Below are 27,236 nucleotides of genomic sequence, written 5' to 3' on the forward strand. Positions count from 1 at the left end.
ATTAAATTAACTATATTTATTTTATATACTTTAGATAATTAATTAGTACTTATTATGAAAATATTAGTGTTGTTATGTGAATGTATTAAATACAGTCTTATATAGCTATTTATTTGATAAAATAATATCAATAATAATAAATAAAAGTTTGTATCTTTTTATGATAGTAATAATACTAAAAATAGTTAGATTTAGTAGTGATATTGATATTAATAGTTTTGATAATAATACTAATAATAATAATAACTGTGATGCCCCGTACAAAATTAACGTGTACGGATCATCAACAACAGGACCATCACAAGGTCAAACACTATATGCTGTTTTAAAATAAGTTTGCATTTAAAAGAAAGGGTGACGTCATAACCAATGTCATAAAGTATGCTTCTATGAATAGAATCATTTAACATAAGTACGAGACCCGTAGGTCATTACAAATTCATTGTTTCAAAAGTAACATAGTTTGAATGCAAAATAAATGTTTCTTGCAGAGACATCTCTAACAAAAGCAGCGGGTGTCTACACAGCAAGACTACTACAACGGAAGCATCAAACCTCTAAGCACCTGAGAAAACATGCTTAAAAACGTCAACACGAATGTTGGTGAGCTATAGTTTAAGTATAACAGTAATGTAAGGTAGGCCACGAGATTTCGTATTTCAAAACAGTATGAAAAGTATATGTTCAACCGTGGGCACTTGGTAACTAACTTAACGTAATATCACCCCCTAAAACTACACTTGGCGAGTGCGTAAGTTTACGAAGTACTAAACACCCGTTAAATGCTAGCACTACTAGCCCGAGTGGGGATGTCAAACCCTATGGATCCATATCTAAGATTCGCGTTCACCGGTTCAAAAACCAATGACTAAACGTTACCGAGCTAAGGGGAAAGTTTATGCCGTTGTATAACCCACGCATATATAAAGTTTAAGTACTCATTCCTACTATGTAAAACGTAAAACGCGCATGTATTCTCAGTTCCCAAAATAGTTAAAGTAAAAAGGGATGCTATAACTCACAGTGGAAAGTAGTGAAGTCGATAAGGAATAAGTAAGCAAGTAGTTGGTCCGAAAGGTCCTCAACCTAAGTCAAACGTTACTAAGTTAGTAAATAATTCCCAAAGGTTTAAAAGTATGTAAATTAAGTCTTAAGTATCATCATCATTCATCATAAGTCAAAAAGTGTAAAGTAGAGTTTGAAACAAAGGCTGACTTCATTCAGCCGCTACGACCTCTATACAAACTGAAATTAGGTGAGACCAGTGGCCATGGCTCCGTATATGAGTACCCTAGTTTCTGACCAATTTACAGAACCAAAATCGTCTTCGTTTGACCATGGTGATGGTTTAAGTGCGAGTTGGTCAGAAATTTTAGCACAACGTTAAAAGGCCGTAGTGACTTTCGGAAGGCTATAAATCCTAAACCGTAGCTCGGATTAAGACGAGGCCTAAATGGAAAATCATCTAATCGAACCGAACTAACTGGAAATAAAATTTCCAATAGCCCAGGAAGCCTGATCAGACACAGAAAACTGTAAGCAAAGGGTTCTGGTGGATTCTTGGTGCTTGATGCTCATCACGGTTCTCATCCTTGATGCTTGTAGCTTAAAGTGTACAACTCGTTGATATGTTTGCATCATGTTTACCAGGTTTTGACCATCATAACACTAGTGTATATCTAAGATATGTAGCACAACTCAATTAAGAGTTGTATGAAGGTTGATGAATCAAAGTTACATCAAGATCTTAGATCCGACACATACATGAGTTCTAATAGTAATATTAAGCTATAAACTTGAAAGTAAACTAAATAAACAAGATCTTAAGTTGTAAAGCTTAGATCTTAGTTAGATCTTAAAGATCCTAGACTAAAAAGTCTAGATCTAGTGTTCTTAAGTTAAACCCTAAGTTATGGAACTTGGATCTTCACTTTAATAAAACCATAAGTTATGAAACTTAGATTTTTATCTTGAAAATGTATGTAAGCTTATAAGCTCTTATTTTAGACAAAATTGGAAGACCATAAGCTATAGAAACTTAGATCCAACATAAATGTGTGAAGTTATAACTAGAAAGTTTAACTTCCATGTTCTTGAACTTACAAGTTTAACTTTAGTTTCAAGAAAAATGAGATCAAGATTAACTAGTAATACTTGACCAAATTAACAACATCACAACTTTAAATAAATAAAATGAAGAAATAAACTAAAGTTACAAGTATTAAGTTCATGTTTGTTTCATACTTAAGAAGATTCAAGCCAAAACTTAGATCTTAAGAAAATAAACCTTAAGTTTACAAAACATGAACACAAGTAAGATCTTAAAGCTTATGAACTTTAGATCTTTAGAACATTTTAAGTGTAGAACCATAAGTTATAGAAACTTAGATCCTTATTCTTGATTCTTCATCAAACAAAGGATGGAAGAAACAAAATTACATGAAGATACAAGCTAGAAAACTTGATCTTTAACAACAAACAAGTAACAAGTAAATTGATGATGATGATATTCGGTTTTCAAAGGGAAGAAGGAAGAAAGAAAAAGATATATTACTTACAATTTTTGAGAGAAAAGTGAGAGTAAAAGAAGTGGTGTAAGTATGTGTGTGTAAAATGAAGTAAAAGCTAGCAAATAAGTAACAAAAAAATGAAATGGAACTCACCCCCTATCTCCCCAATGCCGACGGTTTTGGTGGCCAAAAGGGGAAGTCAAAACTCAACTTTCATGTATGGGGTGATGGTGTTGGCTAAGAAAGTGTATAAGTCAAAAACATGGGGAAGAGGTGGTCATGCATGCTTGCAACATTTGTCTCCTCATTTAACTAATTAATCCTTGTTTAACCTTAAATAATCATTAACATAAAAGTGGGCTTACTAGTAGTCCATTAAGAAAAGTAGGGTGGGCTTCCAAGTCCAATAATATAAGCCCATGTTCAAGTATGCAACAAATTAATAAAAGCCTAAGTAATTAACTACTTACATTAGTTAATTAGAAATAATTAATAATAATTAATTATGTACGTAAATAATATTCGAAATATTATTCGTGAAAAGTGCGCATCGAAAAGACGAGTCGGGACATGGAAAGTCAAATACGGTAACAAGTAAAATGTATAAGCATACATTTATCAAAGCGCAAGTATTAATAATAAATATTAATAAATATAAGTTGGAAAATCCAGGGTCGTTACATTACCCACCTGTTAAAGAAAATTTTGTCCCGAAATTTTAAGCTGAGGTAGATGGTTGAGTTGGGAAAAGGTGAGGATACTTCTACATCATTTGATCCTCTCGTTCCCAGGTAAACTCGGGTCCTCGTTTGGCATTCCATCGAACTCGGACGATCAGAATCTTGTTGCGTTTCAAAGTTTTGACCTCACGGTCCATAATTTCAATAGGTTCCTCCACGAAGTGGAGTTTGTCATCAATCGTAAGTTCTTCCAGTGGTATGACAAGTTCCGATTCAGTAAGACACTTCTTCAAATTTGATACGTGAAAGGTAGGATGAACTGAGCTCAATTGAGTTAGAAGATCCAGAGGGTAAGAAACGGGTCCAACACGCTCCAAAATTTCAAAAGGACCAATGTATCGCGGGTTAAGCTTCCCACGCTTTCCAAAACGGATCACACATTTCCAAGGTGCGACCTTCAACATTACACGGTCACCCACGTTGAATTCAAAGTCTTTACATTTAAGGTCGGCATAACTCTTTTGGCGATCACGAGCCGTCTTGAGCCTCACTTGAATTTGGACAATCTTCTCAGTTGTTTCATGGACGAGTTCGGTTCCGGTGATTTAATTTTCGCCTACTTCGGCCCAATAAATAGGAGAACGGAATTTGCGGCCATACAACGCTTCGAAAGGTGCGGCATTAATACTCGAATGATAACTGTTGTTGTAAGAGAATTCGGCTAGCGGCAAATTCCTTTCCCAAGCCTTTTCGAAATCAATAACATAAGCACGCAACATGTCCTCCAAAGTCTGAATCGTGCGTTCGCTTTGTCCATCGGTCTGTGGGTGGTACGCAGTACTCATGTCGAGACGAGTCTACAAGGCTTCTTGCAAAGAACGCCAAAATCTAGAAGCAAAATGAGCATCTCGGTCTGAAATAATTGATAAGGGTACACCATGACGAGATACAATTTCCTTTATGTATAGTTGAGCGAGTTTCTCCCTCGTATCCGTTTCCTTCATGGCTAAGAAGTGTGCAGATTTGGTAAGACGGTCAACAATAACCCAGATGGTATCGTATCCGCCCACCGTCTTTGGTAGTTTCGTGATGAAGTCCATCGTTATCCTTTCCCACTTCCATTGCGGGATTTCCAGTTGCTGAAGTAACCCAGATGGCCTTTGATGTTCGGCCTTAACCTTCGAGCAAGTCAAACACTTCCCAACATAAGTTGCAACATCCTTCTTAAGATTTGGCCACCAATATTGTTCCTTGAGATCGTGGTACATTTTACCGGCTCCTGGATGAATCGAATATCTTGACTTGTGGGCTTCGTCCAGAATGAGGCTTCGCAAATCCCCATAACTAGGCACCCAAATTCTTCCAGCGAAGTATCGGAGTCCAGTCTCCCTAACCTCGAATCGAGAGACGAGAATGTTCAAGTGTTCATGAGAAATATTTTCCTCCTTGAGAGCCTCATCTTGGGCTACTCGGATTTGGCTATTGAGATTCGAATGAATGGTGATGTTCAAGGCTCGGACACGAAGAGGTGCCATCCTCTCCTTTCGGCTCAAAGCGTCAGCTACAACATTGGCCTTGCCAGGGTGGTAACGAAGTTCACAATCATAGTCGTTCAGCGTCTCGATCCATTGTCGTTGTCTCATGTTCAGTTGTTTCTGATCGAAAATGTGTTGGAGGCTTTTGTGGTCGGTGAAGATAGTACTTTTAGTTCTGTAAAGATAGTGTCTCCACAATTTGAGCGCAAAAACAACGGCTCCAAGTTCGAGATCGTGAGTAGTGTAGTTTCGCTCGTGAATCTTCAGTTAACGAGAAGCATAAGCAATGACCTTCGTTCTTTGCATCAATACGCAACCAAAACCATTTTTCGAGGCATCACAATATACGACAAAATCGTCACTGCCTTCAGGGAGTGATAAGATAGGCGCGGTGGTCAATTTCTGCTTCAAGGTTTGAAATGTTGATTCTTGTTCGGTTTCCCAAATGAACTTCTTCCCTTTGTGAGTCAGTACGGTCAAAGGACGTGTAATCAGAGAGAAACCTTCAATAAATCTTCGGTAGTAACCGGCGAGACCTAAAAATTGGCGGATATGAGTCGGAGTAGTAGGGGTTTCTCACTTGCTGATAGCTTCAATCTTTGTGGGATCAACTTTGATACCTTGATCGCTCACATATGACCCAGGAATTGGACTTTCTTCAACCAAAACTCACACTTGGAGAACTTGGCATAAAGTTGTTTTTGTCTCAAGAGTTCAAGCACTAGTCGAAGATGTTGCTCATGTTCTTCTTCGCTTTTGGAGTAGATGAGGATATCATCTATGAAGACGATAACGAACTTATCCAGATATGGCTTGCATACACGATTCATGAGATCCATAAACATGGCGGGTGCGTTAGTTAAACCAAATGGCATCACAAGAAACTCATAGTGACCATAACGGGTTCTGAATGCAGTTTTCATCACATCACCCTTCTTCACCCTCAGCTGGTGATAACCTGATCGCAAATCGATCTTAGAGTAAACGATTGATCCTTGCATCTGATCTAAAAGATCGTCAATTCTGGGAAGGGGATACCGATTCTTGATCGTCAACTTGTTCAGCTCACGATAATCGATACACATGCGGAAAGATCCGTCCTTCTTCTTCAAAAATAAAACAGGTGCTCCCCAAGGCGAAGAACTTGGTTGGATAAATCCACAATCTAGCAGTTCTTGTAGTTGGCTCTGCAACTCTTGCATTTCGGAAGGTGCGAGTCGATAAGGTGCGCGAGCTACAGGTGTAGCTCCTGGCACTAAATCGATCTGAAACTCCACTGCCCTCATTGGCGATAATCCAGGCAAATCTTCCGGAAAGACATCGGGAAATTCATTCACAATTCGTACATCATCCACGCTCTTCACCTCAGTTTCTAATGTTTTCACATGTGCTAAAACAGCAAGACGTCCTTTCTTCATGATCTTTTGTGCTTTCATGCAACTAATGAGGTTCAGCTTCGAGTTACATCTCTCTCCGTAAATAATCAGTGGCTCGCCATCTCCGTGTGGTATACAAATAGCTTTATCTCCACAGATAATGTCAGCCCTTACCTTGGTCAACCAGTCCATACCGACAATCACGTCAAAACTTCCCAATTTGATGGGTATCAAGTCAATCTCAAAATCTACGCCAGCTATGTTGATAATACCTCCTCGGCTAATTTGGTCAACTTTCTCAAGTTTTCCATTGGCTACCTCAACAAGCATACTCTCCTTTAAAGGAACTAACGACCAATTTATCTTAGAGCAAAAGCATCTACATACATAACTCCTATCAGCACCAGTATCAAATAGGATAGAAGCTAATAGATTGTTGATAGTGAATATACCTGTAACCAAGTCGGGGTTCTCACGGGCATCCCTTGCGTTTACGTTGAAAGCTCTTCCACGCACTGGCCTGCCGTCCTTTCTCTTGTTGGGACATTCATTCCTGAAGTGGCCCTGTTGTCCACACTTATAGCACTTCCTTGGCCCAGTAGGGTTTGTCTTCACAGTTGGGGTACTGATCTTGCAGTCTTTGCCAATATGCCCAGTCCTTTCACACTTTTCACAGACCACGTTGCAATATCCGGTATGACGCTTGTAGCATCTCTTGCACTGTGGGAGACTACCCTTGTAGTTAGGGTTCGAGCTAGGGTTCAGGTTGGAGTTGTTTCCCTTGAAACTTTCATGCCTCTTAGCTGGGTTTTGATCAAAGACCCTCCCCTTGTTGTTATCCCACTTACGTTTCTCATTGCTAGCTCCCGATTCGGATTTCCCCTTTTCTGGTTCTTTACTGGTAATTTGGTTCATCAGGGTGTGCGCCATGCGCATAGCTTCCGGGACATCAGCTGGTTTTGAAGAGGTGACATTTCCCTGAATGGACTTGGGAAGTCCCCACAAATACCGTTCCATTCGCTTAAATTCCGGAGTAACCATCGTGGGGCACATCAGAGCTAATTCCAAGTACCTTCGGTTATAACCGTCAAGATCGGTTCCCACAACCTTCAACTCCCAAAACTCAGCTTCCATTTTCTGAATCTCTGTTCTGGGGCAGTACTCCTCGATCATAGCCCCCTGAAATTCCTCCCACGGTGTAGCATAAGCCTCGTCAATACCCTTAGCCTGAGCAAGTGTGTTCCACAAGGTTAAAGCGCCGTCCGACAGTGTACAGGAGGCATACTTAGTTTTGTTCATTTCTGAGCAGTTGCTCACACGGAACACAGCTTCCAATTTCTCAAACCACCTCGTCAGTCCAACCGGCCCCTCAGTACCACTGAAATTGTGGGGCTTGCAGCTTTGAAATTCCTTATAAGTACACTCGTTATGATTGTTCTGGTTAACAGGTGGAGCTTGGGGGTTGACATTCGCAATTGCTGCGGCTATTCGTTCAGTTATCATTTCCTCAATATGTACTGCTGTGGGCGTTGATCTTCCTTTTGCCATTGATCTTCGAAACAGAAATTTCGACTTATGTCAAAATCCAGCATTCAATAAATAGTAATACGGTATATGGCAACCAACATGGAATCAACACAACACATGCTAATTATGTAATGCAACTAGATACAGATACCACAAAATCATCATATAGTAACGTAAATAGAACACCGTACAGAAATTAAACAACACCAAGTTCCATTCATTAAATAAGAAAGTTGCAAACATCCGCATACGGTTCGTACAATACATGAGTAAAACATGAAACTACAAACGGGATTACATAATGAAATCAAATACAATAGCCCTATGGTGACGGTGGGTAAAGGATGTCCATCATGTGGGATACCTGGTCCTTGAGCTCAGTTACCCGAGCACGGAGGGCATGCACTTCCCTCGTCAGTTCCTCGATGAAGGGGGATGCTGGTGATGCAGGCGGTGCAGACGGTACAGGTGGAGCTGGTGGTGCAGATGATGCTGGTGGAGCTGGTGGTGCAGACGGTCCAGCACCGGAAGTAGACGGTGCATAACGGGAAGCCTTACACACGAATGGATCGGCAGGGTAAGGCACAACCCGCTTACGGGCGGTAACCCTAACCAACTGTCCGCGTGCGTCCAAGAACGGTCTACCTCCATTAACCCCTGGAATAACAGTACCATCAAAACGATACCGCTTCTTCGGCGGGGTAGAGGGCGGCTGCACGGGCGTCTCCTCAGGGTCCTCATCGAAATCCTCGTCGGAATCATCCTCGCTGAAGTCATCAGAATCATCTGAGGGTGGATCTGCTCGACCGGTGGTCATCAGTCGATATCTGCTAGGCGGGATCGGCACGACACGTCCATCAGCAAGGCGTCTGACCTAATGTCCTCGCTCATTGTGGAAAGGACTGTCCCCATTTTCTCCAGGAATCACAGCACCACCGAAATGGTGCTGTGGCTCCGGGAGTCCTGGGTTAGGTGGAGCTGGAATCTCCTCTGGATCCCCGTCTCCGTCTGAGATGATCATCAGGTCAGGTGCGTGGCTACTGTTCCCAGAGGATGAATCGCCAGAGTCACTGGAGAGTAGCGATGACGGGATCTGTGAGTCGGCAGTAGCTACAGGCAAGGTGGCAGACGAATCTGAGTCGCTGTCCAAGTCAATGATGATGGGCGAGATATCCGACATCTAAACAAGGAAAAATAATTTTTTCCATGTCAATAAGTCATATACCAAGCACGTATTAGGCAAAGTAACTACGACAGTCTAGATCATCTATAGCAGTAAGTAGCATGGCAATAATGACAAGTATCATGCAATCGAAAGCAGATAGTAGCATGCAGTAGTGAAAACAAGTAGTAGTATATGACATACAGCAGTAAAAGTAAGCAGCAGCATGCAGCAAGTTCCGCAGAAACAAGTAAACTAGCAAGTTGTAGATTAGTCATATTAGTGAATCCTACTCGGTCCGGTCTAGACTCACTAATGCAACCTAATTCCCTACAAACAACGCTCTGATACCAAATGTGATGCCCCGTACAAAATTAACGTATACGGATCATCAACAACAGGACCATTACAAGGTCAAACACTATATGCTGTTTTAAAATAAGTTTGCATTCATAAGAAAGGGTGACGTCATAACCAACGTCATAAGTTTTACAAACGAAAGTATGCTTCTATGAATAGAAGATATTAACATAAGTACGAGACTCGTAGGTCATTACAAATTCATTGTTTCAAAAGTAACATAGTTTGAATGCAAAATAAATGTTTCATGCAGAGAAATCTCTAACAAAAGCAGCGGGTGTCTACACAGCAAGACTACTACAGCGGAAGCATCAAACATCTAAGCACCTGAGAAAACATGCTTAAAAACGTCAACACGAATGTTGGTGAGCTATAGTTTAAGTATAACAGTAATGTAAGGTAGGCCACGAGATTTCGTATTTCAAAACAGTATGAAAAGTATATGTTCAACCGTGGGCACTTGGTAATTAACTTAACGTAATATCACCCCCTAAAAGTACACTTGGCGAGTGCGTAAGTTTACGAAGTATTAAACACCCGTTATATGCTAGCGTTACTAGCCCGAGTGGGGATGTCAAACCCTATGGATCCATATCTAAGATTCGCGTTCACCTGTTCAAAAACCAATGACTAAACGTTACTGAGCTAAGGGGAAAGTTTATGCCGTTGTATAACCCACACATATATAAAGTTTAAGTACTCATGCCTAGTATGTAAAATGTAAAATGCGCATGCATTCTCAGTTCCCAAAATAGTTAAAGTAAAAAGGGATGCTATAACTCACAGTGGAAAGTAGTAAAGTTGATAGGGAATAAGTAAGCAAGTAGTTGGTCCGAAAGGTCCTCAACCTAAGTCAAAAGTTACTAAGTCAGTAAATTTTTCCCAAAGGTTTAAAAGTATGTAAATTAAGTCTTAAGTATCATCATCATTCATCATAAGTCAAAAACTGTAAAGTAAGTTTCAATCAAGAATAGAGTTTGAAACAAAGGCTGATTTCGTTCAGCCGCCACGACCTCTATACTAACTGAAATAAGGTGAGACCAGTGGCCATGGCTCCGTATATGAGTCCCATAGTTTCTGACCAATTTACAGAAAATAACTCATCTTCATTTGACCGTGGTGACTGTTTAAGTGCGAGTAGGTCAGAAATTTCAGCACAACGTTAAAAGGGCATAGTGACTTTCGGAAGGCTATAAATCCTAAACCGTAACTCGGATTAACACGAGGCCTAAATGGAAAATCATCTACTCGAACCGAAATAACTGGAAATCAACTTTACAGTAGCCTAGGAAGCCTGATAAGACCCATAAAACAGTAAGAAAAGGGTTCCGGTGGATTCTTGGTGCTTGATGCTCATCACGGTTCTCATCCTTGATGCTTGTAGCTTCAAGTGTACAACTCGTTGATATGTTTGCATCATATTTACCAAGTTTTGACCATCATAACACTAGTGTATGTCTAAGATATGTAGCACAACTCAATTAAGGGTTGTATGAAGGTTGATGAACCAAAGTTACATCAAGATCTTAGATCCGACACATACATGAGTTCTAATATTAATATTAAGCTATAAACTTGAAAGCAAACTAAATAAACAAGATCTTAAGTTGTAAACTTAGATCTTAGTTAGATCTTAAAGATCCTAGACTAAATAGTCTAGATCTAGTGTTCTTTAGTTAAACCCTAAGTTATGGAACTTAGATCTTCACTTTAATAAAACCATAAGTTATGAAACTTAGATTTTTATCTTGAAAATGTATGTAAGCTTATAAGCTCTTGTTTTAGACAAAATTGGAAGACCATAAGCTATAGAAACTTAGATCCAACATAAGTGTATGAACTTATAACTAGAAAGTTTAACTTCCATGTTCTTGAACTTACAAGTTTAACTTTAGTTTCAAGAAAAATGAGATCAAGTTTAACTAGTAATACTTGACCAAATTAACAACATCACAACTTTAAATAAATAAAATGAAGAAATAAACTAAAGTTACAAGTATTAAGTTCATGTTTGTTTCATACTTAAGAAGATTCAAGCCAAAGCTTGGATCTTAAGAAAATAAACCTTAAGTTTACAAAACATGAACACAAGTAAGATCTTAAAGCTTATGAACTTTAGATCTTTAGAACATTTTAAGTGTAGAAGCATAAGTTATAGAAACTTAGATCCTTGTTCTTGATTCTTCATCAAACAAAGGATGGAAGAAACACGATTACATGAAGATACAAGCTAGAAAACTTGATCTTTAACAACAAACAAGTAACAAGTAAATTGATGATGATGATATTCGATTTTCAAAGGGAAGAAGGAAGAAAGAAAAAGATATATTACTTACAATTTTTGAGAGAAACGTGAGAGTAAAAGAAGTGGTGTAAGTATGTGTGTGTAAAATGAAGTAAAAGCTAGCAAATAAGTAACAAAAAAATGAAGTGGAACTCACCCCTTAGCTCCCCAATGCCGACGGTTTTGGTGGCCAAAAGGGGAAGTCAAAACTCAACTTTCATGTATGGGGTGATGGTGTTGGCTAAGAAAGTGTGTAAGTCAAAAACATGGGGAAGAGGTGGTCATGCATGCTTGCAACATTTGTCTCCTCATTTAACTAATTAATCCTTGTTTAACCTTAAAGAATCATTAACATAAAAGTGGGCTTACTAGTAGTCCATTAAGAAAAGTATGGTGGACTTCCAAGTCCAATAATATAAGCCCATGTTCAAGTATGCAACAAATTAATAAAAGCCCAAGTAATTAACTACTTACATTAGTTAATTAGAAATAATTAATAATAATTAATTATGTACGTAAATAATATTCAAAATATTATTCGAAATATTATTCGTGAAAAGTGCGCGTCAAAAAGACGAGTCGGGACATGGAAAGTCAAATACGGTAACAAGTAAAATGTATAAGCCTACATTTATCAAAGCGCAAGTATTAATAATAAATATTAATAAATATAAGTCGGAAAATCCCGGGTCGTTACAATAACCACAATAATTTTAATATTAATAGTAATGGTTTTAATCATAATGATACTACTAATAATAATACTTATAATAGTAATAATAATCTTAATATTAATTTTAATGATGATTACAATTACAATATTAATTCTTATAATGATAATCATGCTAAAATCATAATTTTAATGATGATAATAATATTAATATTGATAATTACTAATGATAATAATAATAATCCTAATGGTAACTATAATCTTAATACTAAACGATAATCTTTATAATAATACATGTATTAGTACTAATAAGTACTCTAAAAATAACAACAACAATAATAATAATAATAATAGTAAAACTAATACTTCTATTAACAATAATAAAAATAATATTAATAATAATAGTTATATTAAACATAGTTATTTATTCAACTAATAATAATAAACTTGGAATTGATAATAATAATAATAATAATAATAATAATAATAATAATAAACATACTAATAATAATAATAATAATAATAATAATAATAATAATAATAATAATAATAATAATAATAATAATAATAATAATAATAATAATAATAACAATAAATGTCTACCTTCAAAATGCCACAAAAAGAATACCCCAGCCTAGTATCGAACCTGCGACCTCTTGTAAACCCGAAACCACACTAAACCATCGACCCATCTGCTTTTTATCTGTTTTAAACCCTCCAGAAATATTTATAACTTGTATATCTGTCTGTTATGTTCTTCTTCAACCCAAAATCAAATTCACCAGAGATCAATCCTAACTTCAATCTAATATTATGTATTATAGTTTGCATTTGAAGCGTAGATTATCTGTCTTAGTGATTTAATTTAATCAGACAAAAATAAATAAACAAAAAAAACAGGCCGATGAACACGAGTATGAATTCAAAATTGATTTCGAAATTCTAGTATATTTTAGACTATAGTTACAACATGAAAAAGGTTCTAAATACTTCATTTAAACTTTCCAAATCATCAATTTAACTTGAATCGTAACAGATTACTTTAATTTAATCATGGAACAATTGTTTGACTTTTAAAACTATAACTTTGACTCCAAAATTAGAGATCGATATGATAAATTAAACATTGAAACTTTCCAGATAGATTGAGTGAAAGGTTCCTAACAAAATTGCATTAACATATTTTGAAATAGATTTCAAAATTGAGCTTTTTGAAAAATTATACAAAAACAGGGCAGTTTCCTGTGTTCATACCTTTTCCTAATTAATTTCGTTAACTTGAAAGCTGCAAAGGTGATTGTAATGGTTAATTGATAATGTAGGTCGACTAGCATCACTTAACACTGAATGTGATTGAGTTTTATAACAATTAAAGGCCGACAGAATAATATTCCTCGGGACAGAAAATAAATTAAAATACAAATGAGTTGAATGTGATGGCTAACGATTTTTAACCCTATCTGATTAATTTCATTTATTACGTACTGAATTGGATTAGGATGGGTAATAATTTAGAGACAAAAACAAGGAATTAGAATAGCACGATCGTGTTGTAAAACAGAAAGCAGATTCTTTTGCATAATTTTATTTATAATTAATATTAATATTCATATTAATAATTAGAAAATATAAATAAATATATTAATAATAATAATATTATTAGTATTATTGGAACTAAAAATACTGATAATTTATAATAATAGAAAATAATAATAATAATATTACTAATAATAATAATAATAGGAATAATAATAATGATTATAATATCACTAATTATAATAAATAATGATAATTTCGATAAATTTGATAATAATCAATAATAATAAAAATGATAATAATAATAATAATATTATTAATTATACTAATAATAATACTGATATTATTAATAATGGTAATAGAAATATTAATAGTTTTAATATGAAAATGATAATAATAAATGCTTATAATACTGATATTAATATTAATTAATAATAATACTGATTATAATAATACTAATATTATTAATGATAATAATAATATTAGTAATAACAATACTATAACCATTTGTATATAACAAACTCATATTTATAGATTTATATATATTTAAAGTAATATTAATACTACTAGTATTGACTTTAATATTGAAAGTAATAACAATATTATTATAACAACTATAATTTATATCTGTATTACATATTATTATAACAATATTATTATAACAACTATAATTTATATCTGTATTACATGTATTATTAATTATGTAATATTTATTATTCATATAATATATCATACAATAACTTTTATTGATTATGTAATATATATATATATATATATATATATATATATATATATATATATATATATATATATATATATATATATATATATATCACATTATATTAGAAATCATATATATTTATATATAGATTACTTAATGATTCTGTTTTATTATATTACATTTAACTCAAATGATTAAATTAAATTTTATTAATTCAAAATATTATATATACGCTTTTATTTATATATAAATATATATTTACATTTTTATATACACTCAACTGTTCGTGAATCGTCGGTCATAGTCAAGGGTTAAAATAAATACATGGACAAAGTTCAAAATTTTGAGATTCAATTCAACAGACTTTGCTTATCGTGTCGAAACCATATAAAGATTAAGTTTAAATTTGGTCAGAAATTTCCGGGTCGTCACACCAAAGCCCCCCATCTCCTAAGAAAGATTGATTCCTTAGGATTTTTCCATTTTCGTATTAGTTTTTTTTTCATATTTCGTTGTAAAGGCTTTTTCCTATAATACTTTCTTTTTTCGTGTATTAGAAGATATTATACATCTTCGTGAAATTTTAATGAAATTGAAGTGTTTTGTTATATCTTGATATCTATCATGTGTTGTGTGAATCTTGTGCAATTAATCGTAAACTTATAACTTACTAGCACCATAAACTCTTCAACTAATACTTTATTCATATATCGAAGAACAATGGCCTGTGGCGGTGCATACTCTGCTCGCGGTGCTATAAACAACATTCCAAATGTTACTCTTACCGCTGAATAGTTTCAACAACTCCTTGCTGCCTCTCAATGCAACAACAACAATCAAAACAATAACAATCAAGGAAATCAGAATCCTCCCAACTCCTGCTCTTATAGGAGTTCATGAACTGTAAGCCCTCAACTTTTAAGGGGAATGAAGAAGCTGTTAAACTAACCCGATGGTTCGATAAACTCGAATCTATTTTCTGAATATGTAATTGTAGAGATGCTGACCGGGTCAAGTATGCCGCCAACACTTTAGCTGGTATTGCCTTGACTTGGTGGAATGCTTATGCTCAAACTGTGGGAATTGATGCGGCCAATGCTATCCTATGGCCTGTCTGGAAGAGGATAATGACAGACAAGTTCTACCCAAGGAACCAGGTCCAAAAGATGGAAGTTGAATTTTGGGAACTAAAGGTTAAGGGCACTGATATTGAAACTTACACCAACCGATTTCTAGAGTTGGCTACCTTATGCCCAGATATGATACCTACCAAGCAAAAGAAGATTGAGAGGTATATGGAAGGTCTTCCCAAAGAAATTCAGGGAAATGTGATAGTGGCTAGTAAAGAAACTATTGATGGGGTAATTTTAATGGCTCAGAATTTAATGATGGCAAAGAGGATAAGGACGGCTGCCAACAAACAAGCTGAAGTAAAGGTTAATGAGGGTAAGAGAAAGTTTGAGCCAGCTCTGGGTTCAAATAAATCGGGTTTCAAACAAGAAGGTTGCTGATAGTTTAAAAAGTGGTTATGCTGGAACCAAACCTCATTGTAACCGTTGTGAGGAGCACCACTTTGGAAAGTGCTTGGCTGAGTGCTCAAAGTGCAAGAAGGTGTGTCATGTAGCTAAGTATTGTAGGTCTACGTTTCAAACCCCTGCAAATCCTGCAACTAAGGCTAACACAACCACTCCTACTTGCTATGGTTGTGGTGAGGTGGGTTATTTACGTAATCAGTGTTCGAAGAACAAAGGTAACAATGGTAATGCCAAGAGTCATGATTTTGTGATGACTGCCAAGGAAGCCCGTGATGATGATGAAGTATTGAAGTTATAGCGGGTACGTTTCTTGTTAACAACTGCCATGCTACTATTTTATTCGATTCTGGTGCTGATAGAATTTATGTGTCTACTGAATTTTGTGCATTATTCATTGAAAACCCATAAGCCTTAGAAATTAAGCGTCTTGTAGAAGTAGTAAATGGTAAGGTTATGAAAGTAGACAATGTTTATAAAAATTGTGATATGATTCTACCCGACAAACACTTTAAGATTGATATACTGCCAGTCGAGTTAGGAAGCTTTGATGTAGTTGTACGAATGGATTGGTTACGTCCATCACGAGCTGCAATTATGTGTTATAAGAAAACCATTAACATTCCTCTTGAGAATGGTGAAACCCTAATCGTTCAAGGGGAGATGAGTGGTTCTAAACTTAACATCATTTCCTGTATCAAAACTCGTAAGTATCTAATGAAGGGACATCAATCCATTTTGGCTCATGTTAAGGAATTCGAACCGGAATAGAAACGCATTGAAGATGTACCGGTGGTTAGAGACTTTCCTGAAGTATTTCTTAAAGAACTCCCTGGTCTCCCTCCCCAAAGACAGGTTGAGTTTTAAATTGATTTGACTCTCGGTGCTGCACCTATTGCAAAGGCACCATACCGATTAGCTCCTTCAGAAATGAAGGAATTATCCAACCAACTCCAGGAACTTTTAGAAAAAGGTTTCATTCGTCCTAGCTCACATTCGTGGGGAGCATCTGTTCTTTTTGTCAATAAGAAAGATGATACGTTGAGGATATATATTGATTACTGTGAACTCAATAAGCTAACCATCAAGAACCGTTATCCACTCCCGTGTATTGATGACCTGTTTGACCAATTGCAAGGGTCAAGTATGTATTCGAAGATTGATCTTAGGTCGGGTTATCATCAACTGAGAGTCAAGGAAGCTGATGTTTCTAAGACTGCTTTTCGAACTCGATACAGACACTATGAGTTTCTTGTCATGCCTTTTAGTTTAACCACTGCTCCTGCTGTATTCATGGATCTTATGACCCGTGTATGCAAACCGTATCTTGACCAATTTGTGATCGTTTTTATCGATGATATCTTAATCTATTCCAAGAATGAGAAATGAAATGTTCCGTTCATATTGATTATAAACGTTCCATATTAATTGATTTCGTCGCGAGGTTTTGACCTCTATATGAGACATTTTTCAAAGACTGCATTCGATTTTAAAACAAACCATAACCTTTAAAATATTTCGATGATTATCAAATAATGATAATCTAAAATATAGCGTTTTTCACACGACCATTACATAATGGTTTACAATAATATTACACATCAACATAAGTCTTCGAATGCAGTTTTTAAACAATATTATACAAGTATGGACTCCAAATCTTGTCCTTAATTTAGTATGCAACAGCGGAAGCTCTTAATAATCACCTGAGAATAAACATGCTTAGAACGTCAACAAAATTGTTGGTGAGTTATAGGTTTAACCTACATATTATTAAATCATAATAATAGACCACAAGATTTCATTTTTTTAACACATCTCTTATCAGGCATTACGCAAACTGCATAGAGATAAAAATCATTCATATGTTAAACACCTGGTAACCGACGTTAACTTAATGCATAGAATATCCCCAAAATAGAACCTCTCGTCTGTATAATAATCTCGAAGTACTAAACCATCCATAACCTGAATGGGGGTTGTTAAGCCCAATAGATCTATCTTTAGGATTCGCGTCAATTAGGGGCCATTTCCCTAATTCTTAGGCTACCAGACTTGAAGGGAGATATTCAGTTTAATAATCCAACCATAGAATGTAGTTTTGCGTACTTGTGTCTATTTTGTAAAATATTTATAAAGCTGCATGTATTCTCATCCCAAAATATTAGATTTTAAAAGTGGGACTATAACTCACTTTCACAGATTTTTACTTCGTCGGGAAGTAAGACTTGGCCACTGGTCGATTCACGAACCAATAACAAATATGTACATATATATCAAAGTATGTTCAAAATATATTTACAACATTTTTAATACGTTTTAATGTTTTAAATATTTTCAGTCAGCTGTCCTCGTTAGTAACCTACAACTAGTTGTCCATAGTTAGATGTACAGAAATAAATTGATATATATTATCTTGACCCAATCTACGACCCAGTGTATACACGTCTCAGGCTAGATCACAACTCAAAGTATATATATTTTTAGAATCAACCTTAACCATGTATAGCTAACTCCAACATTACTGCATATAGAGTGTCTATGGTTGTTCCAAATAATATATATAGATGTGTAGATATGATATGTCAAAACATTTGCATACGTGTCTATGGTATCCCAAGATTACATAATATATTAGAATACATGTATAATACAATATAAGTTAGCTAGGATATGATTTGTATAGATTTGTTACCAATTTTCACATAGCTACAACAAGTAAAAATATCCAATCTTGTTTTACCCATAACTTCTTCGTTTTAAATCCGTTTTGAGTGAATCCAATTGCTATGGTTTCATATTGAAATTAAGTTTATGAATCTGTACATAAAAAGTATAAGTTTATAGTCATAAATACAGGTTACAAGTCTTTTTTTGTAAAGGTAGTCATTTCAGTCGAAAGAACGACGTCTAGATGACCATTTTGGAAAACATACTTCCACTTTTAGTTTAATCATGATTTTTGGATATAGTTTCATGTTCATAAGAAAAATCATTTTCCCAGAAGAACAACTTTTAAATCAAAGTTTATCATAGTTTTTAATTAACTAACCCAAAACAGCCCGCGGTGTTACTACGACGGCGTATATCCAGTTTTACGGTGTTTTTCGTGTTTTCAGGTTGTAAATCATTAAGTTAGCATATCATATAGATATAGAACATGTGTTTAGTTGATTTTAAAAGTCAAGTTAGAAGGATTAACTTTTGTTTGCGAACAAGTTTAGAATTAACTAAACTATGTTCTAGTGATTACAAGTTTAAACCTTCGAATAAGGTAGTTTTATATATATGAATCGAATGATGTTATGAATATCATTAATACCTAAGGTTTTGTGGATAAACCTACTGAAAATGAGAAAAATATATCTAGCTTCAAAGGATCCTTGGATGGCTTGAAAGTTCTTGAAGCAGAATCATGACACGAAAACAAGTTCAAGTAAGATTTCCACTCGAAATAAGATTGTTATAGTTATAGAAATTAAATCAAAGTTTGAATATGAGTATTACCTTGTATTAGAAAGATATATTACTTTAAATAAGAAAGATTTCTTGAGGTTGGATGATCACTTTACAAGATTGGAAGTAAGCTAGCAAACTTGGATGTATTCTTGATTTTATGAAACTAGAACTTATAGAATTTATGAAGAACACTTAGAACTTGAAGATAGAACTTGAAAGAGATCAATTTGATGAAGAAAATTGATGAATTAAAGTGTTTGTAGGTGTTTTTGGTCGTTGGTATATGGATTAGATATAAAGGATGTGTAATTTTGTTTACATGTAAATAAGTCATGAATGATTACTAATATTTTTGTAATTTTATGAGATATTTCATGCTAGTTGCAAAATTATGGTTCCTACATGTGTTAGGTGACTCACATGGGCTGCTAAGAGCTGATCATTGGAGTGTATATACCAATAGTACATACATCTAAAAGCTGTGTATTGTACGAGTACGAATACGGGTGCATACGAGTAGAATTGTTGATGAAACTGAACGAGGATGTAATTGTAAGCATTTTTGTTAAGTAGAAGTATTTTTATAAGTGTCTTGAAGTCTTTCAAAAGTGTATAAATACATATTAAAACACTACATGCATATACATTTTAACTGAGTCATTAAGTCATCGTTAGTCGTTACATGTAAATGTTGTTTTGAAGCCTTTAGGTTAACGATCATGTTAAGTGTTGTTAACCCATTGTTTATTATATCAAATGAGATGTTAAATTATTATATTATCATAATATTATGATATATTAATATATCCTAATATGATATATATACAATTAAATGTCGTTACAACGATAATCGTTACATATATGTCTCATTTCGAAATCATTAAGTTAGTAGTCTTGTTTTTACATATGTAGTTCATTGTTAATATACTTAATGATATATTTACGTATCATAATACCATGTTAACTATATATATATATATATATATATATATATATATATATATATATATATATATATATATATATATATATATATATATATATATATATATATATATATATATATATATCCATATATATGACATCATATAGTTTTTACAAGTTTTAACGTTCGTGAATCACCGGTCAACTTGGGTGGTCAATTGTCTATATAAAACCTATTTCAATTAATCAAGTCTTAACAAGTTTGATTGCTTAACATGTTGGAAACACTTAATCATAAAAATATCAATTTCATTTAATATATATAAATATGGAAAAGTTCGGGTCACTACAGTACCTACCCGTTAAATAAATTTCATCCCGAAATTTTAAGCAGTTGGAGGTGTTGACGTATCTTCTGGAAATAATTGCGGGTATTTCTTCTTCATCTGATCTTCTAGTTCCCAGGTGAACTCGGGTCCTCTACGAGCATTCCATCGAACCTTTACAATTGGTATCTTGTTTTGCTTGAGCCTTTTAACCTCACGATCCATTATCTCGACGGGTTCTTTAATGAATTGTAGTTTTTCATTGATTTTAATTTCGTCTAAAGGAATAGTGAGATCTTCTTTAGCTAAACACTTCTTCAGATTCGAGACGTGAAAGGTATTATGTACATTGGCGAGTTGTTGAGGTAATTTAAGTCGGTAGGCTACTGGTCTGACATGATCTAAAATCTTGAATGGTCCAATGTATCTTGGATTTAGTTTCTCCCATTTACCAAATCGAACAATGCCTTTCCAAGGCGAAACCTTAAGCATGACCATCTCCCCAATTTCAATTTCTATATCTTTCCTTTTAAGGTCCACGTAGCTCTTTTGTCGACTCTGAGCGGTTTTGAACCGTTGTTGAATTTGGATGATTTTCTCTGTAGTTTCTTGGATTATCTCCGGACCCGTAATCTGTCTATCCCCCAATTCATTCCAACAAATTGGAGATCTGCACTTTCTACCATAAAGTGCTTCGAACGGTGCCATTTCGATACTCGAGTGGTAACTGTTGTTGTAGAAAAATTCTGCTAATGGTAGATGTCGATCCCAACCATTTTCAAAATCAATAACACATGCTCGTAGCATGTCTTCAAGAGTCTGTATCATGCTTTAGCTCTGCCCATCGGTTTGTGGATGATAGGTAGTACTCATGTCTAGACGAGTTCCCAATGCTTGTGATGTGCTGCGAGGTGTATATGAAATAGCTTTATTTTTACTAGGAAATACTATTAAATACGATACAATTTTACACAAGATATTTATTTATTTATAGAATGGATATACCAAAACCTTGCTACAACACTTATAGGCAGTGTACCTAATCGTACAGTAGTGTAGTTTTTAGTAAGTCCGGTTCGTTCCACAGGGAATCTTTTAAACAAAGCTTAACGCTATATTAGTTTTAATTTATAAAAATACAAATATATATAAGTAATATTATTATTATAAAGGGAGGTTTTTACCGTTTAATGACCGGTTTGTCGATTTTTAAAACTTTAGTCGCAGTTAAAACCTAATGTAAAATATTAAATAAATAAAAGACTTAATTTAAAGCGTAAAGTAAATAACGATAATGAAATTGCAATAAATAAAAGTGCGATGAAATAAAATTGCGATAATTAAAAAGTGCGATAATTAAAAGTGCAATTAAATACAATGACAATAAATAAAAGTGCGATAATTAGAAGTGCAATTAAATATGAAAATAAAGGAATTATGCTTATTTAAACTTCCGTAATCATGATGTTTGACGTGTTGATTTTAGTTTATTCCCATGGGTTAATTGTCCTTTGTCCTGGATTATTTAATATGTCCGTCTAGTTTTTGTCCATAACAGTCCATCAGTCATAAATATAAAGTGCGAGTGTCCTCGTCAAATTATCCTTAAACACGAAGTCAAATATTCCAACTAATTGGGGACATAAACTGTAACAAGGTCTTAATACTTTGTTTAATAATTACACCAGGTTATCGAATGCGTGTAACCCAAGGTTTTAATACTTTGTTATCAATTATGCCAAGTGTCCTTGTACATAATTTCACCCCTGTTTTAATAATTCTAGTGACTACTAATCCATTCCCGTGTCCGGTTAAATGAACGATTATTCGTACATATAAATATCCCGCCCATCGTGTCCGATCGAGTGTATATGGTTATTTATAGGTATGTCCAATTGTAAATCTTTATATTAAAATTAACAAACTATCATTTAGTTAAACAAATATAAAGCCCATTAATAGCCCATAGTCTAATTTCCACAAGTGTCGTTCTTTTGTCCAAACCCCAATTATGGTACAAAGCCCAATTACCCAAATTTAAATATTTAGCCCAACATCATGATTACTTCGGTATTAAATAAGCATAATAATAACTTAGCTACGAGACATTAAATTAAAAAGGTTGAACATAACTTACAATGATTAAAAATAGCGTAGCGTTACACGGACAGAATTTCGACTTACACCCTTACAATATTCGCTAACATACCCTTATTATTAGGATTTAAAATTAAAATATAAATATAATATATATATATATATATATATATATATATATATATATATATATATATATATATATATATATATATATATATATATATATATATATATATATATATATATATATATATATATATATATATATATATATATATATATATTACATATGATGAATGAGAAAAAGATGTGTAAATTTCGGCCGAATTCTCGGCCTTTTATAGGCCCACGTTTACTGTTTGACCTCAGCGAGTGCGGTGGTTGTTGCCTTTATAAGCTTCGCGAGTGCGGAGCAGTGGAATCCAGCTCACACAAGCTTGGCTCCTAGCGTGCTGACGGTTTTATAATATAATATAATATATATATTAATTTTAAGAATTAATTATATATTATATTATATTCATGTGCATAGTTGACTTGTAATTTTTAGTCCGTTGCGTCGAGCGTTGAGAGTTGACTCTGGTCCCGGTTCCGGATTTTCGAACGTCCTTGCGTATAATTTAATATCTTGTACTTTGCGTTTCTCTTCTTGTACTCTTGTAATTTCGAGACGTTTCTTATCAATAATTGGAACCTCTTTGATTATACTTTGTACTTTTGAGCTTTTTAGTCGTTTGCGTCTTCAATTCGTCGAGTCTGTCTTTTGTCTTCACCTTTTATTATTTAAACGAATATTACTTGTAAATAGAACAATTGCAACTAAAAGCTTGTCTTTCTTGAGGGATAATGCTATGAAATATATGTTCGTTTTTAGCATTATCAAATATTCCCACACTTGAGCGTTTCTTGTCCTCAAGCAATATAGTCTTGAAATATACTAGAATCACTTCTTTATTCTTCACACTTTGTACATCAGTGATTTCTTTACGGCGGTATAAACAATGGTAGTAACGATGTGGTTTACAGTCCCACATGACTATGAAAATTTAGATCATTTAAGGAAATTGGATCTTTATGAAAACATTTGATCTTTTGAAAATTAAATCTAGCTTTTACCCTAGATAAGTTTTCCGGAATAACCCTTCACCGGTGTTTGCAAATTCTTTTTGTGGGTTTGGTGGGTTTTAGATTTGAAAATTTTAACTCAAAACTTGTGGTTTTGTGTCACCCACTTGCTAACCTTGTATTGGAAAAGCAACACGTCCAGTATACTTGCTCCGTATATTACCTTTTGATAAACTACCGTCCGGTTGTAAAGGAAAGCGTTGAACAAGCAATTGTTAAGGCAATGTCCCCTGACATGCTTTTAATTATGGTCTATAACGTGTCGGACGCAATTACTATCTTTGGTAGGAGCAATAGTAAAGCTCACCCTTATAATTTTTCGGTCTGGCACAAGGTCCTGTCTTTGACCATGCTATGCAACCACCGTTCTTACGGTTGACACCCAATTTGGTTCAGGTGACCTAATGAATTCCAGGTGAATTCCTAGGATTTTACGTTCAATGGTAATGAACGCATTGAAAATGGGTTTTCATAAAACAAATCGGTTTGTAATTTTGATCAAAATATTTTCTCGTTCAAGCTCGAGTTTAGATATCATTAAATTTCATGAGTTTGTAATTCTCAATCTTTAAGGTTAATCTCTAGGATTGAGTAATATCAGTCTTAAAAGCTGATTTTTGATCTTTAAGGAGATTATCCTTTCTGGGGGTCTGATTCATTAGTCTTATCCAGCTAATTTGCACGGCGTCCTCCCCATTTTACAAGACAGATCCTCTCATGGTTAGGATAAGTCTGAGCACTTGGCGACCCTGTTTGATGCTGAGGTCCGTGGATTTTCTGCTGATTTTAGAGATGACTTTTCTAGATTTTTCGTCAACCTACAGCTGGTCTGGACGACAACTTCATGACCTAAATCAAGAGGCGCGTTTCTTTTTCGGAAGACTTTACTTCCTTTTAATGATGGAATTGATTCATCGTGTAGATCCATCTTTCTTACAGTAAATCGGGTAAAACTGTTTAGTTTAGTCCAAAGCAAAAGTATCTTCAATTATTTGTTACAAAAATATGTGACATATGTTTTAAATAACTTGTTAATTTTTCCCACACTTGGCTTTTTATTTTCCTTTTTATTGTCCTCTATTCCATTTTAAATGAATTCTAACATTTTGGTTTGTTTCTCAATTTATTTCCTTTCCGAGGTAACAATAATTTCGGTGTTAACACCTAGTTTTATCGTTCATAAATATGTATAAACATGATTTTGAGTTCATTTAATTGAAAATTTTGAAAATTTTTACTAGAAGTGGGTAGTCAGTATATAAGACTAGGGCTGTTCTTTATTATCAGAGAGCACTAGATTCTAATACAACTACTACGTTACTAGTATTTTTAATGATAACCAAGTGTTTAAGTTAAAAATTTTAAAAATCCAAAAGAATTTAACCCCTTTCCCACACTTAAGATCTTGCAATGCTCTCATTTGTAAGAAATCAGTAACAATTTAAATTATTGAGGGTGATTAGCGTAGAAAAATGATTAAATTTTACCAAAGTTTCCAAACATATTGGCGTTTGTTTGCTGAATGATAAATGGTGAATATCATTTGTTCATTCCGTCTGTTGGTACATCACATTTGTTTTTCGTTTTGTCGTCAAAATTAATAGCTTTTGTTGAACTTAATGCCAGTCTTTGAAAATGCGCTGTTTTACCCTGTTTTGTACATGAGATAAACTACAAACACATATATACATATTTTTGAAGTTGGGTTTTCACACCACATTCAAAAATTATTAAAATCTAATAAACTTAGAAAATTATAAAAGCTATTATAATAATAAAATAAGAAATAAGAAATAAGAAAATTAAGAATTAGTAACATTATAATAAAATAAACAAAAATATAAAATTACGGATGAGGAGGATGGTTCCAGTATGGGTCCCAAGCGTATCCATAGATGCTGTAAAATGCTTGGGCCGGGTCATATGTAGGATATGGTGGTCGGCTCTCTATAGTCCAAGGAGCAAATTCGGGCATAACGGTAGGAATGTAGTCTCTAACTACGTGTGTACAATGACTTATGATTTGGCTTTGATGATACTGCCAATCTTGAAATGCTTTTTGTCTAGCCATTTCATACTCGTGTCGAGCCATAAAAATTTGCATTTCCGTCATTGGATTACCCTATCCCGGTTGACCTTGCTGTTGATCTCTCTCAACCTGTGGATGCCTGCCATCATAACGTGCTGCCGCGTTATTTTATTTCTTTAAGACCTTAGCACCATGATAAACACGCAAATCTATTCTATCGCGAGGTTCTGGTTCTGCCATTAATAATCCCCCCGACTTCTATCCACACCGAGATATTCAGCAATTAAAGTAATAAATATACCACCTCCTATTATGCTACCACACCTCATACCCCTAACCATAGTCAATAAATAATAACCCACACAAAAAGGTATACTTACAGCGCTATGTGGGTCTCGAATACACATGTGGTAAAACAAATCCTGTTCATTTACCTTTTCCTTATTCTTACCTCGTTGTGTAATCGAATTGGCTAAAAACCTATGGATTACTCTTAATTCAACTCTATCAATATCAAGATAAGAGTATAATCCCCCCTGGAATCGGCGATGGCTAGTCATCCTACTCCATACATCATTTGTATCAAAATTCTCATCTACCCACCTACCATAAACTATTAACCTCTGGCAATCATAAGATGCTAGCTCCTCGGGCGTATATATACCTAAAGCCCGAGCCATGTCTAGTAAGGACATATGGCGCATCTCCCCTCCTAATAAAAATCTAATAAAACTACGATCGGTTAAAGTATCTACCCGATCATTTATTTCAATAGTACATAATAACTCTATACACCATTCTCTATATACAGGTCTACGCATGTTGAATAAATGTACCCAATCACTAAAAGTAGAATTACCATACCTTTGAGTAAGTAATTCCCTGATTGGCTCGGCCAATTCCACTACCTCTAATGGTGCCCAATCTATAACTCTGGGTACCTCAACATTATTAGACACAAGGTTGTACAGGTTCTTTTGATATTTTGGATAGTCTATCCAATATCTATCAAATCTCAAATTCAGATGTAAATCTGCCTCATGAATGTTTGAATATGAAACAATTGGGTGAGGCATATCTTGTCGGTATTGGTTATTAATTTCCTATTGATCTGCATCTTCCGGAGGAGCATTGCGAGCCTGGGATGAAGATTCACCCCTTTCAGTCTGCAAAATATATCAACCACAATTTTTGTGCATCCAAATATGCATTAGTTTTAGCAAAATAACAACTTAAAACAATCACAATAACATGTTAAATCAAAATTAAACTTATACATATTTTCACATTTTTTTTATTTACAATTCTATACTTTTCCAAATATACTTATACAAAAATGTATACAAAGTTTCTTCGCATTTAACTTCTAAAACATGTTAA

The sequence above is a fragment of the Rutidosis leptorrhynchoides genome, chromosome 3 (genome assembly GCF_046630445.1).
Source record: "Rutidosis leptorrhynchoides isolate AG116_Rl617_1_P2 chromosome 3, CSIRO_AGI_Rlap_v1, whole genome shotgun sequence".
Classification (NCBI taxonomy): Eukaryota; Viridiplantae; Streptophyta; class Magnoliopsida; order Asterales; family Asteraceae; genus Rutidosis; species Rutidosis leptorrhynchoides.